We start from the raw sequence: 20,575 nt of genomic DNA, 5'->3' as shown, positions 1-20,575 counted from the left end.
TGTACAATGTAGGCTTTGGAACTCCAAAAATAATTGTTTGTTGGTGGGAGCAGGAGCTCAGATGCCCACAGTACCCAGATGAAAGACATTGTATCACAAAAATTGCTGATACTGGCTTTTTGAACAAGTAGCCTTTCATTTGAAAAAAGGAAAAAAAAAAAAGAAAGAAAAAAAAATGAGTGGGAAGAATGAACATAGAAATGTGAGAAATACACTTACCATGGTGGATGCAGAAGATAAAGCAGGAGTGTAAGTCAGGGGAAGAGTTTAAGGAGGAAACACCAGACATTTATATTCTGGTTTAAATTTTCAGTCCTCATAGAGGAAGTTTTTTTCAGGGATGCTCTCATTCATCAGTTACTTGGATACAGGTTGTAAAGTGCAAGTCACTTAAAGATCTGACTCCTGGCTCAAATATAACAAAGAATTCAGGAGGAGTTTGGGAGAAAATTAGATTCAGGAAGAAAGTAGCATGGATTAGTATTTATGACTACCTTTGGATATATAAAATGTTAAGTTGTTTCATGGGATGTTGGGTCTTTTTTTATGTATAACATTGTGGCACAGATTTTTGCACTGTCAGCTTAGGAGCACTTCTATCTCAAAAATAAATACACCTAATTTGTAGTTCAGTATTGTGGGATGAGAGGAGATCTGAAGATGACAGCAAAGATAAGAAAAGGAATAAAAATAACGAAGACCTGCTGATTGTTTCAGGTCTGTGAAATTAAAGAAAATTGGAATATTCTTTCTGATCAGGAAGAAGCTCTTGGATTGTGGTCCTCTTAATTAGTTCAGCTGGGTTCAGTGGAAGATAGTACCTATTGTCCATCAAATCAGCTTTTCCAGTGGTACTTGCTTTCTAAACTGTTAGATGCTTTAGTCCATTCTACGCTGTGTGAGCTGTTGAAGAGGCTAGTTGCCCTCAAGTTCCTACTACAAAGAATTTTTCATTTTGGCTGACATTGCACCATTATTTGTCACTCATGCAGCTCCCTTCCCCCTCCAGCTCTGACTGTAGTACTAAAAGAAAGACAGCCTTTTGAATTAAAACCCGGCAAACTGCGCTGGCTTATGTTAGCATCTCATTGCTGCTGATGGAGGGCTTCTGCCCAAGCTGCATCATTAGCTCTCCTCAGGAGGAGCCCTTATTCTGTTTGTTTCCAGGAGCTGCCACGTGGCAGAAAGGTTCAAACCCCAGGGGTGGAAAGGCAAGCCAGGGCTCCAGGGCGCTCCTGCCCGCAGACCCCACAGCATCCGCCATGGTGAGGGGTGACAGCAATTTACTACTGCAGCCGTATAAAGATTGGCCACTTCAGGGTATCTATCACAAAGTCCTAACGATAGTCCTAATGACACAGTGTTCTTTGTTTATGTGCCAATGTGGGTATATCTTTTCTGAATAAATACTACAGCCAGGTCATGTGCTGCGTAGTGAGCTGTGGGTGTAGCACGCTCTCTCTTCTTAAGGGCACACAGTCTCAAAAAATATATATGAATTGCGGGAAGGGGATACGTCAGGCTTCAGCTCAGTAATCATCAATGGGCTCATTTGTTGTGCCTCCCCTTCCCTGCCCCCTGGTTAAACAATATTAACTTTTCAGCCTCCATCCGCTGTTTAGCATTGCATCACTCCTGCAATCATGTTTCCATTGTACTAGGGTCCCTCCCAGCACTCCTTTCCTTTCAATACTTCTCTCCTAATATAAACAAAATAAACTGTTGAACGTGCCTGCAATGAAATAAATTAAGTTTGAGCAGGGGTTAGAATGGGGCAATATAATTGACAGGGCCATTCTGTGACCAATGGGCAGGATGGGACAAAGGGTGGGTCTTCACCGGCATCATTAAGGAAACAGGCTTGAAGAGGCAACGCTGAGGGACGTAAAATTATCTTGCTCCTTGAAATCAAGAATGAAAGGCTAAGTACGAGGTTTCATGTGACAGAAGGAACAGCAGCAACAAGTTAACTCAGGGGAATGACAGGCAAAATGATAAACTCAGGAGTAATCTCAGTTGCATAGTTTTTCTCAAATTGAGGGCATTTAGTATAGACATTAGAAAGTTGCAAGGACCGTACTGTGAAATCATTAGAGCCTGAATGAGATTTAAAACCTGGGTACCATTTATCTATGCATTGTCATATTGCGGTCAAGAACTCAAGTCCAAGAATTCAGCTCTGGTTGTGTTAAATTTAAGACAAAGATGAAATATTTTGGACATAATGCCACAGTGGCAGGCTAGGATATTTTGTTGGCTGGAAGAAGACAGATGTAGAGATTGAGGCTGTACTTTCAATTAGGATTAACATAAGAAAGACCATACTGAGTCAGACCTAGCCAAGTACATTGGTTGTAACAATGGCCAAAAGAAGATGCCACTTGGGGAAAGAGAATTGCAATAGAGGAAGCATATGGTGATAATTTCCTGAAGAAAAGTGTAAAACAATAAAGAAAAAAAAATCAATAAAACCTGGAGGGGAATCTCATGGATTGAGTGAGACATGAGGGGATACAGCAGATGAGATGTTCCATTAATAGTTACTCTGTAATGTGGTGAAGTAAGAGAGGATATGTTTGAAAGTTTGAGGGAAATCTAACGTTGAGGACGTGCAAGTGCTGGTAAGTGCAGAAGAGAGGTGTCCAGAGAAAAGAACACCAGATGATAAAGAGATGTCATTTTTCTTTCACAAATAATTATTCACTGAAAAATAAAGTCATGTAAAGTCTAACATGTTCATGAATTTATAGTAATTTCAGCCAAAAGACACATGAGAAGGTATTTCAACTGCTTTGAAATTTCTTGAATGCTTTATGCTCTGACACTTGTCGGGAAGGAAATAAGAAGCTTGTCTCAGGAAGCTGAAGAGAAGCTGTTGATCTTGCTCTTTTTTTTTCTAGTTCAGAAGCCAAAATAATCCATCTCATTTGAAAGCATGATTTCATATTAGAGGAAGTTGAAATCAGAGAAAGCTGAAAGATATCGGCTCTATGTGTGCAGCTATGTGTGCACTGGCTCTGTGTAAGAGGAATACAGGTGAAGTGTTGGTGTCATAGACATGCGTTGTCACAGTTTTGGGAAACTGGAGAGTGAGTGAGGAACAAACCCAAGCCAGATGAAGGAGGAAGGGCCTAAGAATGGGAGTGAGAGCTGATACCAGTAGGGCAGCTGGAAGAGTTGGAAGCTGGAAAATCTTGGAAACAGAGGTGGTGGGAGTAAGATAGTTGCACAGGGGGTTTTAAGGGGGTAGTAAGTGTTCTCTCACAGGTGGTGTGGTATGTTCTATCAGACATAAAGAGGTATGAACTGACAGAGAAGGGACCTATTTGTGTACATCAAGAATATCCAGAGTATTGAAACGGAAAAGAGCATCGCAGTGGGATCCACAGGTGCGCTGTTTTTTAGAAGAGAAACTCAAAATGATGCAGTTGCTGAGCCATGCAGGCCATGTGGCTTCTGACCCCGTCTCCCTGGTCTTCTCTTCCCCTTCCTTTGCCATCACACGGCAAACCCAAGGCTGGATAAAGAGGTTACCAGCTATCATGATTGTCCCTGACAGACAGCAGCTTCTCCCCGTGTGAGGCTGATTAATAAATGCATGACTCATAAAACTGAACAGCAGAGATTCACCCAGAGGTGAATTTGGCCCCTGAGGCCATGCCGTGCTCTGACTTACAACTCTGATGTTCTGGGGTCAGCCGTGAGTAAGGAGACAGTTTGGTCCACTGCCGTTTATGACATCTATTTTGAGACTTTCTCTGGCACAGCTGCATGGCAGACACAATTAGCGTTGAACAAAGAAACGCTAATTATTTACAGATGCTTCAGTAACAAAAGCTCCTGACATTCAAATTCAGAGTTTCTGGGACAAGTGAAGGTGGTAGTGACACCAGTTAACCCCACGTGGCAGCATTCAAACAAGTAACTTGGATTTTATATTAACGCCTGTAGAGCTGCTTCCTTAGTGACTGAATCTCAGGACAAGGCACCATTTTGTAGCGTCAGTGGTCCTGATGCTCTTTGCAGGCAGTGAAAAGACCAAGAGTGGAGAATCTACTCCAGACGTATCAGTTGTCTTCCTTTTGTCAGGTCTGTCCTGAGCTGGAAGGAAAAGTGAAACTTCTGAAATTGATTGGGAAGAAAGATGCTCGATACAAGTCCTTTCAGAATGATTGGAGAATTTGCAAAGAAAGATGCTTGATACAAGTCCTTTCAGGCTGATTGGAGAATTGGGTGATTTTGAAACCTGACATCTTAAAGTTTGGTATGGAAAAATGGCTGAGTTTTTACATTGGTGGCTTAAATGTATGGCTGAGACTTGGGATATCTTGATTTTGTCCCTGGACTAATTATACGTGAGATAGGGAGTTGGTTTCTGCCAAATACACAAGCTCTTTCTGCATGAGCTATCTTGTGTGCAGAATGGATATAAAGCAGTGGACTTAATTCCCTAGAATAGTGTAAGTCATTACTCTACAGCATAATGAAAACCTCAAGGAGAAAGTGAAAAGCAAACTTTTAAAAGCCCATGATCTTTATTTCTTACTTATGCTTTACTTGAAAATAATGGAAATAAATAAACTGTGGAGAAGCAAGCCCATTATTGCTGAACTCATGATGGGGTTTCTAGTCAGATTAAAGCAAGGTTCCTACTAAACTGAGCAGTGACATCCTAGATTTGCTTTCTAAAAATCCATCAGTGTTCAGTGATTTTTGTTTTGTTAACACACATAATTCTTTCTCTTTCTTTTGCTTTCAGTGGAACGGGCTATTTGTGGGCTTGTCTGAGATGACTGGGAAATTCATGCCCTCCTTTTAGCTCCTGGGTGGGTGCTGACTGCCATTCCAGGCATTTCCAGTCTGTCCTCCCTGCCTGGGGGGACCAGCCCTGGGGGCATGGGAAAAAAGCCTCCGCAAGGCCAGTCCTGCCTGCTGAGACTGCCGGGCCAGCCTATAGCTGATGCAAATGGCGCTGATGTTTTCTGCGAGGCAGACACCTGCCCACGAAGAACCGGACTGAGACCACCAAATTGTTTTAGGTAGGTCAGCAAACAGCTGTCAGCTTGTGTAATTTGGTTCTCCTAATTTGGAAAGGGATCTTATTCAGAGATGGGGTTGTTTGCCTGCTGACAAGCTCACATGTATTATGTTGGGCATAATGTGCATGATTAACGCTTGTTTATTGGAGCAATTGTGCTCCGTGGCGGAGCTATAGCTGCTTTTTTTTTGTGTGTGCCAGGGGCAAGCAGCAACAAGCTCTTCTCCCTTTGGGAGAGGCAGTATAGCACGCGATGCAAAGCCTTTTGCAGCTTGATCAATAGAGCTACTCTAGCCACATGGTAAAGTAAATATTTTGTCGGAAGCAACTCTTCTGGTTACCTACAGGTGTGCGTGTTTTAGGTTTGCAGGCCAATCTGCAGGTAGTAGGGAGCTGTGGCTTTTATTGCCTTGATTTTCAGTCGTCTTCCTCACAGATAGTACAGACTAACTGGCCACGTGAAAAACTTTTTGAGCTAAACCTTCTGTAGCTACTTGCACAATTTGCTTTTGAACCTCTGGGGCCTCTGCAATCCCACACCACGTAGTGTTTTCATTACATCTATGAGTATTCTCCTTTGCCGTACAATGGTTTTGCCTGTAACTGCGAGTACTAATCAGCCCAGTTCTCCTGCCCTTATATAACAGAATTTTGATACAAGGAAGCTTTGATTATGCTCATGCAACTCACTGTTAGTCTCAGTCAAACCTATCACATTTTCGTGTGTTGCATCTGCTTAAAATCTGTTTCTTTTTTTTTTTTCTCACGTTGATTTCTTTTAATACAGTGCTTGCTTTACTTAAAAAGAGTAGCGCAGACCACAGTGCTGAGAATTTGCAAAGCAATTAAAAAATGCTAATTAAAAAAGAAAAACTAAGTTTGTGATAGAAAATTACATTATTATTTCCCCCCTTATTTGATATAATTTGGAATTAGTTTTTTTTTCCTGTGTGAGAAATACTCAGATTCAGCTAGTAATTGTCAACATCCACTTTTATGTGGGTATGTGCATTTTCCTCTTTGTCTTTTCCCTAGTTTTATAGGAATTAAAAAAAGATAGAGAGAAGTTGGGAAAAAGAACAAAAAGGAAAGAGAAGAATACATGTTATTTCCTATTTACCCACATCAGGCAACCAGCTACACAAAACCAGAAAACATATGAAATAAACCCCCTGCTCCTGTATTCCTGCTAGGAAATAATGTCGCAGATGAACAGTTTCTCCAAGAAAACAGTTGCCCCCTATTCACTTGTCGTTCCATTGTTTTCTCCAGCACGCCACTCTTAATTTAAATTGACCTACCCACTAATAGAATTTAACTTATTTCACTCAGCCTGTAAGATACACCTGCAGTTCTCCCTTACGTTTCCTGGGCAGGGTTGAAGAGCTTTCCACCTTTTTTCCCCCAGCTGTGTGTTCTCACCCTCCTCCACGGGAGGTTGCTGCCCCCCTTCAGCCCTGCTCCTTCCATTGTTCCTGCAGCCCGGCTCTCAGCTGGATCCGCCAAATGAGCTGTTTAAAAACCTCCCAGCAATTGCGAGGAGGGAGATTTTGTTTTGTTTTGGACTAGATCGTTTACCAGATCCAGTTTAGAAGCGTCGGCGAACAGTTTAGTCCGTGCGGTGGAGATGGTGATAACTGGGGAGGTGGTGATGCAGGGAAGCGGGGAGGAGCAGGTACCGGGAGAAGGGATCTGGAACACCTCGAGGTCTGCTGGTGGAGGAAGTACAGCAGGAGGGGAGCCTGGCTCTTGAGATTACTTCCCGCTGGTGCAAGCAAACCGACAACACTGTTACAAAAGGTATTTTTAGAGATTTAGGAAGTGTTACCATGTAGAAATGACGTGTTGTGGTTGGGTGGAAGAGAGGATATGGGAAGAGGGGGTTTGGATCCAAGAGAGAAAAATAAAAAATGAAGGGCTGTTAGCATGACCATTAGTGGGGACAGGATGATCATGGGGCAGCAGCTTAGGAAAACTGTTTAGAAACTTGATTCAAAGCAAAAATATTTGCTTTGAGTTTTCCTGCTTGCTGATTTAAAAGAAATTGCCTGAATGGATTTTTTTAGGTAGGAAAAGGGATCCATGGTTGATCTGAAGAAAAAAATATCTTGCAAATCTCTCTTCAAGTCTGGAAAGGTGAAACTTAAATCGTGCCCAGGAGCATCCCCAAATGTACTTCTGAGCTACACTCTCCCATGGAGTCTCCTGTGGGACTAAAACAGTCAGCAGGCCTCGTGGCAGACCTGGTTGCAGACACAGAGTTCATTTTTGTCGTGGACTAGGAGGTTCGTTAGACATGTCCAGCTGCCGAGGGCAGCACACCGACACTTCTGCTATGGCAGCTTCCGAATAGGGCGACTCGCTCAGTCTTTCCCAGTAGAGCTGTTTCCTTTTGTAACTAATTATCTGTTGGATGAAAGCTGGTAATCTAGGGTAATCAATTCTTAATACAAGCAGCTAGCGGAGCTTATCCGACTTCTGTGATGCTGAAGTTCATATTCCTCCCCTGGTGTATATTCAATTGGTTATACAGGTTGGGAAACAGATGTTTCATCCAAATGCTGATCCGTACTCAGGCGGGCATTAGATGGAAATATGGTATTTCCTTGTCTCCTAAGAGAGGTCTGGCAGGCAGAACATGCTCCTCTGACAACCCTTCTGCATTCTGCCTTTGTCTCCCCTTATGTGGGAGGTGGGCGATCCAGGTCTGGGTCCCGCAGCATGCCCTGGTACTTGGTGATCCCCGCTTTGTGGTTCACCGGCTTATGGGGCTCAGCTGGCTGCAGCTGTGGGGCGGTGACACAAGGGGACAGTTGCAGCGTGTGCTGGAAATCACATAGGAGCTCGTTGCTCCTGGAGGACAGGCGCACCACCCAGTTTGCCTGAATGTTGCATATTTTTTGTGTGTTTTTTTGGAGGAGGAACAAAGCAATTAAACTCAATGAACACAAGTTCAGGACGTGCTGGTGGTCTATCACGTCACCCATATCACTATATTCTTCCAAATGCAACTTAACGGTCTGGCTTTTGTGAGGATTGGCAATTAACCTCTGCCGTCCTTCAGCTGTATGGTTTCACTGACCACAGCAGCTGGGAAGGGCACACAAATCATACTTTCCATGGCACCGCAACTCGTCCTTGCTTACAGCGAGCTCCCCAAGCCAGCCACATTCAGCCTGCCAGGGGTTTCAGCAGCTGCCCAGGGTCCAGTCACACACACATGCTTGTTTTCCAAGGTGCAGCCTGCTGGATTCTCAGGCTTTCAAACGCGCGGCTGGCACGTGCGCGGACAGCTGCTGCAGCGCCCCTTGTTGAAGGTTTAAACCTTCAACTTTGCCTCCGTGCCCATGAGCTTACAGCCCAACTGCTTTCATGTCATCTGCATCTTTTATGAGCCCAGGTTTTTGTTATTTTCCCTTTGCCAGCTACCATGGGTCCTCTCTATATTAGGCAATACTGCCTAAATTATGTCTATTTATCACCTGTTATACAGAAAGCTCACTCTTGCTGTTTTTTCATCCTCCCAGTCATTTTAAATTCTAGTCTCCAAATTATTAATCTTAAAATTGCAGTCAGTTCCTTAATAGCTCCCCGTTGCTGAACTTTACTGAAGGCTTTTGGAACAGACGCACAGCCCTCCTTTTTCTTTTCCTCTATGATATTTTCTTGATTCCTTGGAGGAATTCTTTTACACTGATGAACAAGATCTTCCTTTATGTATCCTATCCTACCTTGTACTTTTTGTAGCATGCTTTTCTTATGATTCAGTAGTTCTTTATTGCTTCATTTAATTTACCTGGTATTCCAGTAAAATACCCTGTTCTGATCCCGGAGATCTCCGAGCTGTTTTTTTCCCAAAGCTTGCTGTAGCGTCTTCTCAACCTCCAGTTTTAAGAAACATTCCCTAATGCTCACTATGTAAGACAGGAGAAATGAGACAGGGGAGAGGTCTTTTCAACATGTATCTCCAACCTGGCTTTATGTTTTCATGACTCTGGTCATCAAGCAGTGTTTGGTAGAGACAAGGGTGTGAAAATATCAGGGTAATCATCTGGGTCCAGTCAAAGGCTGGGTGAACCCCACACCTTCTCCTAGGCCAGTAGCAGATATTTAGGGAAAAAGTGTACTTGAAACACTGAAGTTTTTATAGCAGACTCACTTGACAGGCTCTTGTACATCCCCGAAGCTTCCAGCGGACACTGGGTTAGGGACTACTTCAGCCAGAATTTAGATCATTATGTCTAATAGCCCCTGATGGGCTTGTATCTCTGAATTTATGTGAAAGAAATCAGGAGCAGACATGATGACTTCTTGACTTCTGTATCCAATCCTCTGTTACAGCAAACAAGATATTAAAAATATATTTTCAAAGCGAGCATTCTTTTTCTTGAGCCTCTGTGATGTTATAAACTCTCCATTCCGTTCATTTAGAGATAGCACCCTGGACCTTTACCCATTCAGTGCTGAAATGATGATTATGGTGACAGGAGAGGCAGTCTGAGGCCTGTATTATCAACTCCTCTGAATTAAACATTTGCCCTGTCACCTATCACCCAAAATTTACAACTCACGGTTTACTTCAGATTGTCGGTTTGCCAGACTGCCAGATTAGTAGATGCAAGGCTCCATGGTGAAATCTAGGAAGGACAGAAGGTGTTCGAAGATCATACTGAAATTAGTGTTTGGTGGAGAAATGATTTGGATTGTGCAAAAAATTACTGAGCAGCTGAAAACTAACCTCTGTATGTGTGAGTGGAAACATTTTTCAAGCAGATCAGCTATCCTGTGTGGCTCAAGGTGAGTAGGCTGGAATAAATAGCCAGAGCTTGAAGCGGGCTGAGAAGGGGAAAGAAGGGCAATGCAGTAGCCTGCAGTTGGATTCATTGCACGTCACAGCGGAACTGCAACCCCACATAGCCTTCCCATCTTAATTTCATTCTCTGCATGTGACACTTGGGTCCACTTTTTTGCTCCAAAATACCTGTGCTTCCAACAAGCAATGTCTGTTTTGTTTCACTTTTGCACTCATGCTTCAGGGCTAGTTCAGATAAATGGGTTTGTTTTTGACATTTCTGGATGCAATAATATTTTCCCCAGCATTTGGCAACTGCAGATGGCATTTTAGGTAGCTCTTCTAACAGAAGGATCTTGTGGCTGCACTGGTTCTTTGTACAGGACACTAGACCTATAATTGCATGAATTCCTTTGTGTGTTATTCATTATTTTCAGTCACACAAACACATAATTTCGTCCGTAGGCTACCATGTGACTCAACATGAGAGTCAATTAATTGCTATTTTTACCATGGACGAAGTTCAGTCTTTATAACTGAATGATCTGTAAACAAAATAATTTTGCAGTCGAAATGATTGCAGCATGTTTAAAATTGTTCTTTTATGAAATATTAGTTATACTAGTAAAAAATAAAGTAGAAGAGAAACTTAACTTTTCTAGTTCAAAGTTAATAAGATAACCCAGAAAATAACAGCTGTTATTGCATTACTATATGCTCTTTGTAGTTAGGAATGTGAGGTTTCCCCCAATTTTACATCAATGCTTTCTAATTTGGATAAAACTGCAATGGGTTAGATGTCATCTGATACTAAGAGAGTCCAAGAGTTCTGAAAACTGGCCCATAGATCCAGATAGGGATTTGCATGTCAGTTCTTAGTTGTTATCAAGCTGAAACAGCTACCTGTGTGGCTTGATTGCCCCAGTGGTAGTTAGCAAATATCCCTTGGACACATCAGTCTAGTGCTACTTAGTCAGGAGAATACATCTTGTGGAATTACAGCAAATGTCACTCACTTATAAATTTTAATGGGACCAAATATCTCCCTTGCTGCTCACAGTTACTTTATTTTTCCCTTGTAGTGAGGAACAAGAAAGACAGAAGCATAACTGCTGCCTTTTTGCTGCCTTTATTTTTCTTTCCTTCCTGCTCCTCAGACTCACCAAGAGCATCTCAGGTTTGCTCAACAAGCTGTAGATAAGATTCATGCATGCAGAATGTCAAGTAGTCTTTGTAAAGTCATTGCAAAACACAATTAAGGCAGAAATAAGCAGGATATAGATGCTAAAATTACATCCTGAACACACAAATAATTTAACTTATAGTACACCTGAGTGCTTTAATGTAAAAAAGCAATGAACACCTAAATCAACTTCTGAAAGCCCTTCAGTGATGCTGCAGGCTTGTGGTCTTGAATACGCTTGCCTAAAACTAGTAGCACTTAAAGTCTCTTGGAGCTTATTTGATTACATAGATTTTTTTTCTGTACTGAATTTCAGATGATGTCTTGGATGTCACTTTATTCCTAAGACCTCTTGGTATCTGCAAACCTGTGGTCTGTTACCTCCACAGCCTGAGTGACTAGAGCTCATCGTCGTTAGAGAATCATAGAATCATAGAATCTTCATGGTTGGAAAGGACCTTTGAGATCATCTAGTCCAACCATACACACACACACACAAAAAACCCCCCCAAAACCCACAAAAAACTACAACCCCTACAATCTCTGCCACTAGAGCACTCCCTGAAGTGCCAAACCTACACGTTTCCTAAATACCTCTAGGGATGGTGACTCCACCACCTCCCTGGGCAGGCTGTTCCAGTGCCTGACCACTCTTTCAGTACAGTAATTCTTCCTAATAGCTAATCTAAATCTCCCCTGCCGCAACTTCAGCCCATTTCCTCTGGTCCTGTCATTATTCACCTGGGAGAAGAGGCCAACACCCACCTCTCTCCAACCTCCTTTCAGGTAGTGGTAGAGGGCAATGAGGTCTCCCCTCAGCCTCCTCTTCTCCAAACTAAACATGCCCAGCTCCCTCAGCCTCTCCTCATATGACCTGGTCTCCAGACCCCTCACCAGCCTGGTAGCTCTCCTCTGGACGCACTCCAGCACTTCAATGTCCCTCTTGTACAGAGGGGCCCAGGGCACAGCCAACGACTCCCACGCACTGAGCTCCATGCTAAACCAGCAGTGTCTGGCTTTAACGCACAACAAAAGAGAAGTCATAGTTCTTCCTCGGGCAGAGATGCCCAGTCTGCAGAGTGCTCAGGCAGACCAGAGAGGAGAGAGGACCTAGGTTCAACGTCTTCTCCTTTTTTTTTTTTTTCCTACTGATCTGCAGTGACTGGGTTCCCAGCACCAACTCCTCCACCCTACAGATTGAATCCTGTTGGACTGCAGTACTTGCTAATGTAGACATTGCCTAACTGGGCCTTGGTATCATGTAGAAGACTATAGGCCTAGCACAGGGATCGGAATTTGCTTTCAGGGTCAGGTGCTGTAAAGTTGGACGTTGCAGGATTCGGAGTCAAAACACCTCAATCCTTTTTAGCTGCAGATCGAAATACGTGTCCATTGGCATCTGCCCATATAATTCTGCTGTTAAGTTTACCAAATAGAGACGTTTGTGATAAGCATGTGAAAGAGAGAATGGGATTTACAGCCTACATTAAAATCTTTCATCAGGAAGAACATGCTCATTAGTGCAATATTCACTTTAATCTCATCTTTTTCTTCTGCTACTGCACACTGCTCTTCTATCAACACTGATTAGCAGCTAGAAACCTGGCCTGTTTTTTCCTTACTTGAGCATCCTGCGCATGGGGGATGGACCTTAGCTGTTGGTAGACAGGCAGTGAGGATCTCTCCGCATTATGTTAATGTTGTCACTCACAATGTTTTCATTATGAGCTTCATTGTTTAGCGTTAATTTCCTGGCTGTTACAAATTATATCAGGATGAATTGTAGCACAAAGGCTTGTAGACTTGATTTGATTTCCTTTCCCAGTGAGGGTGCAAAATTGTTCTCAGTTCTGTTTTTTTATTTTTTATATGGGTTTTCAGATACTACTTCCCTGATCATTTGTACCTAAACAGAATTCTAATTAAAGGGGAAAAAGGGGAAAGGAGAAAATAATTTTTTTTTTTGTTGGATGTCTGTCCTTAGTCTTCCAAGCGCTTTGCTCCTAGAGCTCACGGTGAAAATACATGGGAGATCTTGGGAAGCCACTTGCCAGCCCATTCTTAACAGAGCTGCTGGTTTTCTCTGTGTGTGTGTGTATGTCTGTCAAGAAGGAGATAAAATGTGGCTTTTTCTTTTGTTTTCAAACAGAAAACATTTTCTTAGTTCGTAGAGGTGCCTAAACTACGAAGGTCACCAGCTCTCAAGCACACTACTATCCTTAGTGGCAAAAGAAAGGATTTAGAGTTGTAAATCTAAATATCCAAGTTTAAGTCTGCAGACTGTAAATGCGGGCTCTCGTCTTTTAGAACTGATGTTCAGTGGGCACTTGGGAAAACTAACTGTTAAACCGTAAATTAGTCACAGTTTCAGAGTGCTTACTCGTCCATGAACACGAACATAGTAACAGACAATAAAACAGGGTCTGAGAAAGACTGCTGCATGTTTTTACAAAATAATAGGGAATGTCGAGTCAAAAGCTCCCAGTTTCCAAGCTGTCATGAAAGGGTATGACTCTTTTATGACTCCTTTTCGGTATAATCCAAGATTCGTCCTCTAACTAAATTCTGCTCCACTGGTCTAGCAATTTAGAAACTATTTTTAAAAAGCTGTTAGGATTATTCAGCTATTTTACTTGTTAGATAGGTCCTTTTGTCTTCCTTGGCCCCTTTATTTTTTAAGGAGGCATTTCTGTTCTTACCTTTGAACACCTTTAAAGCAAAATATAGCTATAAAGAGACGTGTTTAATTTTACTGGTTGCTCCATAAATAAGCAAAGTAGCTGAATATCATCTTTCCCAGTTGGTTCACTAATTTGGGACACAATAACATGCTAAACAAATTCAATCTGCACTGGGACAAGCCACAGCACTTACCTAGTCAGTGATATCTCGGGTTTGAATGTTTCTTTTAAGGGAAAGCACACCGGTGTATGTCGAGCAGTATCTCCCAACGTACCACTCCGGCTTTGGCCCCCAAAGCTTCCTGTAAGTCACCAAGCTGCAGCATATTTCTTTGCATGCAAAACCTTTTTCTTACATGGCTTTCAAAAAACTTAATCCAAGAATATATATAGAATCAACTGGCAGCTGACTGGCTACTGCTTATGCCACATTTGTGATTGTAGTCGAATGCAGCGCTCCAGGAAAGAAAAACCACTCGTAATTTTGGCTACTGCCGGGCACGGCTCAGGCCATCACTCCGACTTTGCTGCGCAGCTCTGTCAGGCACATCAGTCCTGGTTTGCAGCACCTCTGGTCTCCCATCCCTGAGGCAGAATGGAGCCGACGCTACGGTTTGCAAACGGGTTGAGGTAGGTATATAGACAGAAGGGAAAAATCACCAACTTTCTGCTACCACTTTGCTGCCTGAAAGCTTTTTTTTTTTGTGTGTGTGTGTTTTGTTTTGTTTTTATTTTTTTCCGCAGGGCAGAGGAGGAGCCCTTTGTATTAACAATTGTATTTGAATCGATTGCAATCTGGCCTGTGTAGTAAAATTGGTTCGCAGAGTGTTCTGTCTTTAAAAAATGACTCCAGTCTACTTGAGCCACTGGATGAAATCCTTCCCAGAAAGATGAGCCCTATACTGGTCACAACATTTTTACAACTAGTAGCACCAAATTCACCAATGCGGAACCTCATCTGCGTAAGTATCACTATGTTTGGCATACAATACTGAAATTCAGAACAAGACATTTTCAGAGAGATTATTATTTAATGGTTAGAAATCAGAGGGGATGTGTCACAAAAGAAAAGAAAGATATAAGTTTTCTGTATTTAACTAATTGAGCACTCGAACTTAGTTGTCCGGTGCAAGTGTGGAGCTGGGCTTTAATTGGTCATTAAAGTCTTCAACCTGTTGCTCACCTGGGTGTTATCATGTTCTGGATCTCTGTGTATGTCTTCAGTGACTATGTAAAACTGGCTGAATTAAAAATTCAGTGCTACACTGCTAAAAATTCTGCGCCTATATTAAGACACATGTGCAGTGAGAGAATAATGGGGAATAACATGTTTTGGTGTAAGCACAGTAAATTGCCGTGGAACAGTGTCGCATTGATATTGGACAGTGTGAACACTTTGGTTGGATAAGTATATAATATAATAGTAAGAAAAGCGTGCTACAAGACAGGTAATTATATTTGCTGCTCTTTCCTTCTGATTTTACAGAAAATCTTATGAAAATTTAGTGTCATATAAAGCATGAATTGTCAACAAAACAGGCGGAATGGTCATTCCGCACTTAAATATTAACGCTTTTTTCTCAGAGCGATAATGATTATAGGCTTATCTCTGATACAAAATTCTGTCATTTTCTCATCTATAAATATTTATTATTTCCACTAGAAAAACTCTCTGTTGCAATGGCAAGGAGAATTTTGTGAGCAGATGAGTGTTTTGTTCTAGGATTCTTTATATGCCCCGTGTTTTTGATAGGTGGGTTGTTAACTTTGTAATCCATCATTGCCCAAATTTGCAAATGACCAGCCAATGGTCAGCCTAATCTGTGTTCCTCTACTGTAGCTGTACCTCTGCTATTGGTACTTTTTCCTTCAGTATTTTTCCCTGTGCATACTTTGCTGTTTCTCCAGGTTCTTGGTGGATTTCCTTTCATTATGCATGATGGAGGGAGTTACGGGAAGGCAGCTGGCAAGTGACACTAACAGTGGTCCTGTGACCCTGCTTGGGTTTTGTTTCAGTTTGGGTAAGCCTGTACCCAAGGGTTAAAGGCATGGGTCGTGCTATAAATTACATATTTAAAAGCTTTGGGTGCAGAGAGGAGAGATTTGGTATGAGCTACTGCAGGATGGTGTTGTAGGGTGACAGTGTAGACAGTGTGTTAGTGACTCTGATTGCTAACAATCTAACAATTGCTGTGATGAACTTCTTCTAAACCTGGGATTTGCCTGCATATCCCTTGTAACCCCATAGAGCTCAGGACACACCGAAAGTCCATGAAAAACTGCTAACGTCTCTCACAGACAAACATGTTCAATCTGCATTCCTTAATACACAGATCAATGGCTAAACCTTATATTGTGACTTTCTGGCTTAAAAATATGTGGCCTTGTGAGTTCAAAGTTAATCTATACTTAGCCTGTGTTAACAGATAGAGTAGGATATCAGATTTGCTGATAATCTCTTACTGAATAGCAGTCGTCTTTTATTTTTTTTATATGCAATTGTGTATTACTCAATGGTGCAAACCTTTATTTTGCAGTTTATTATCCAAATTTCTCCTTATTGTACTCAAGAAAGTGAAGCTCAAATATGCATATTCAGGCAAGAACTTCAGATTCACTGTCTCCTTCTAACGTTTCATACTTGAAGGCTCTGTGGAAACGCTGGAGCTACCGAGGAGAAAGTAAAAGTACTGCACACCAACTTCTGTTCCAAATTAACTGGGAGAAGGATTGCACTTAGGGATGGAAAAAGAGGTGCACGTGAAAAGCCTCTCAGTTAGTGTCTTGGTGATGAACCATCCTCCCCTTCTTCAGTGATTTCCCTGAAAATTGGAGGTGCACCATGAGGTGACAGTCCAAAACCAGTAGTGTCATACCATGTCACAAATTACTCTGTTCTTTTAAAGAAGGCAAGGCATGTTGCAATACTGTCCATGCTGTCCATCCAAGTGCATCCTTGCTGGCACCTGTGTCCTAGCGGAACAGGCTGACTGACTTGTGAGCGGGCACGCAGCCAGCCTGACAGATGGAGGTGAGTGAAGTCAGCCAAGAGACCATGCGCTAGCTGCGCATCAAGTGTGCGAGCTAACGGCAGGATTCCCAGACAGAAACGTCCAAATGCCTCCTAGTAATCTCATATTCACTCACGGATACAAGCCAAAGACCAAGAAAATTGCTTTAGCAAGAGAAGAAAAGTAGAAATAGAAAGATGTGAGAAGTTGTTTCTATGGGGTTTATGTTAGCAATGTAGCTGTGGTGTGTGAATCAACATTTTAAAAAGTGACCTGTCACTCCATCTTCTAATACTGCTGGCAAAATTCCGCAGGCAAGAGTAGGGCTAGCTCTCTTCAGAGGAGATGCATTCAAGGTCGTAGGGTACACTTGTAAGATATTATTTAGAAGAGCCTGATTTCTTGACTCTGTCTTTTGCCTTGGATACAAGACCAGTAAAACAAGAGCAATCTCTTAGCACTCCCACTCTTAGTAAGATGATCTTTAGTTAATGCCACTGGCAATAAGGACAGGGTTGTGTTTGTAACAATGATTTTAAACCCATGTGATAACCAAACAGCAGTATAAACCAGCTGAACTATCAAGCAAGGAGCTGAAAATGAGGGTCTGGATAAACTGCCACCATAAAGGAAGAATAAAAATGCAATCTGTATAAAGGTTTGCTAGTAACTTGTCAGACTCGCTTGGTGCATCCGGTGATAGTGGCGTCTTGTCATTTGCAGAGCGATGTAATAAAGCTGTGCCAGTCATGAAGAGAAGTGTTATCTGGCATTTGGGATGCTACACAAATACAATAATAGCTAGTCAGCTTTTCTTCTCTGTCTGGCTTTTGAAGGGCTTAGAATTGAGCCGTACACAGTGTCTCTGATGCAAAAAAGTGTTTCAGTGGAGCAGGGTCTTGCCATTGTGTTTTTGGAAATTCTCGTACGGTTGTGAATTGCCAGAGTCAGAAGAAAAGGGCACAACTCAGAAGAGTCGTGTTTGATGGACAGCACAGTCAGGACTATGAAGCTTCAGAGTCGCCGTAGCTCCCCCTGCATCATGCACTGGAGAATGGGCGGAAAACTGACTAAATAGTACCAGTACTTCACCAGGCAGATGGTCAGGCAAAGGCCAGAGCCCTCTGTCCCTCACTCCCCTGCCTCTTCCAGTTCCCAGATGCAAGTTGAACTGGCATGGGGGTTGCTATAATTTGCTGCTGGTATAGACCAGCAACAAATTACTGCCCTGAGGAGCAAGCAGGAATAGGGAAGAGCATCTCTGAGGCATAAGGCCTCCAGGATGACTCCTCACGCACCACCCATCGCTCGGGGCTATGCCCACGGGCCCGACCTACCCTGTGGAGGATACATCTGAAGCCACCAGAGAGCAAAGAACCTCTCTCCCACCTCCAGAATTTCCCTCTCCCCTTCTGAAGTGTAATCAGTGTAGATAGATGTCAACTTGATTACACTTGAAAAAACAGACCGTATTGGTACGTGCCTTGGACCTCAGTGTAGTAGAGACACACTCGCCTACTGACAGGCTTGGAACAATACCTTTAGCTAAGGAGACTTGCTTCTACTTGCTTGCCTCTTTTTGTATTTCTATGTTTTCAAGAACTTTAGATGTAAAGGGCCACCTTCCAATGATGCCTTCTGTGTGATAACTGGTAAGGCAAAGTGTTACTTGGCATGTATACCAGGGTTATATATTTAAATTCTAAAACCCTAATGGTGAACCCTTTACTTCCATTGTGAACTTCGATTTGTATCATGTATTTTACAGGAAATCCTTTTGCCTTTAGCTAGCTGGAAGAGACTTTCACTCGTATTTGAACATAGCCATATTTAAGGATAGACCAGCACATTTTTTCACATGTTGAAAGATACTTATATGACACATTGCCAAGGTCAGGGACCCTGGTATCTCAGAATCATTAATGTGTTTATGATCACCATTAGCATGGGGCATGCATGCAGTAACTTCCCACTGAAAAAAGGCAACTGGCAGTAGGATCCATCTGACCAAATGTAGATTCCTGCAATGTAGGTCTCCAAATCCCGGCTAAGCATCCTGTGCCGTTCAGGGTCAGTGGAGAGAGATGAGCAATTCTAGGCATGATTTATTTTGTCTTGCTTTAGATATCTGCATGAGATCAGATAAATCTCTTTCTTAAAGTGCTGTTGTTTGCACAAAGAGTTCAGGGTGAGCAGCTCAGATGTTTGCATTGTAATTCAACATCAATCCTGTTCAGGGAGATTAAAAACTGCAGAGGATTTAGGGGTTTGCATGTGAAATGTGGATACTCAGAATGCCTTTTTTGTTGCCACTTCTTGGAGATACCAAGAGCTCCCGAGGACCAAATCTGTAGACTTGCTGAAGGCAAGCATGCCTGTCTGTGAGGCACCTTGACTCCCAGTGACATCCACTGCCCTAGGCTTCCCCTGTTCAAATGAAGAAAAAAAGCAAAAAGCATCAGTCAGGACAGAGTGTAGCTCTGAAATATTACACGGTATGAGCAAAGACACCAAAAATTGCCTGAAAATCCAGAGATATAGTTTTTGTTAGATTTTTTTAATATTTTAACTTTCTGGATTGATTGGAAATTCCTCAATTTGGGGTGATATTTTGGTTATGGCTCCTTTTGTCAAAATACATACTTTCCCCATATAAGGGAAAAAGAATAAGGCTATAATTTATATATGATATTGAATATACTGTATGATAACTACAATAGCATTTGATGCATGTCCACACATATCTGTATATGTATATAGATGCACAACATTTGTAAATATTTCCAATTGCTAAACCATTATAAGTGATAAGAAGATAGGGACAGTAATGCATTGTTTAAGGCCAAGAATTCCAATTAATCGCTGGTAAATACAGAATCCTGGGAAGGCATATTTACTGAACATGCTTAGCTTTACCATTGGTAACCTATGGAATGGAGAAAGAAGGCAAAATATGTCACCATATCTCAACCATGTGGCAATCTCTGTTTCCAGCCTCCATGCCCATTTTTAAGGATCTATATCTTCCTAAGGCCTTTGCTGACGACTAGTTAACAATGGTGTCAGGTAGATGGTAGGACTCAGATTCTCAGGGGTAATTTGATGCATAGTTCCTGCTAGAATTTATTCTCTCTCTTTGGCAATCAGCAGAGATTGTCTAAGCTCTAAGTTTCCTTATTTATGCTCCAAGAGCAATATGGTTTCTCCCTTCCATTGGTCTGCTTGAGAGAACTAGAGACTTCTCGCTGATAGCTGTATTCTTAGTTCTTTGGTCCAGCATGGTTTAATGGGAAAGTGACTATAAATCTCCTTTTATCCAGTGGCCCATTCTTCCTTTAGGGTGTCCAAAATATCCTGGATTTACATGCAATTGATCAGAACATTTATTTTTCCAATAAATCAAACTATTTGATCAAGACACACCACTGTTGTGAGTGGCAGCTGGTTTCTGATGACCAGGGAAAACAACACAATGAAATGAGCACTGGGTGCGCTGAAATGTCTGCAAGGAAAAGACATTATCAAAGCTACTTTTTGCCCAGTATAATATTTGATACTCTCCTAGTTTTCTGTGATAAATATATGCAGAGTAACTCAAAAGGGAAAAAAATACTTTCCACTTTGTCAATATTGGAGCCAAAACTGTCACTGACAACATTAGCATACATAAGGAATTCTTTGATTTGTTTGCACATATAACATTTTTTTTAGAACTATAAAGTATAAAAACATCACAGAATTTATTCTGAGAATAACTTATTTTCCTGGGATTGTTATGGCCCTAAGTGACTGGTTTACACTTAGGAGCAGTGGAAATAACTAGGAGGAAGAGAGTACTTGGAAGATGGCTAACTTCTGGTCTTCTCTCCC

The sequence above is a fragment of the Larus michahellis genome, chromosome 3 (genome assembly GCF_964199755.1).
Source record: "Larus michahellis chromosome 3, bLarMic1.1, whole genome shotgun sequence".
Classification (NCBI taxonomy): domain Eukaryota; kingdom Metazoa; phylum Chordata; class Aves; order Charadriiformes; family Laridae; genus Larus; species Larus michahellis.
Note: the sequence above shows the minus strand (reverse complement) of the source record.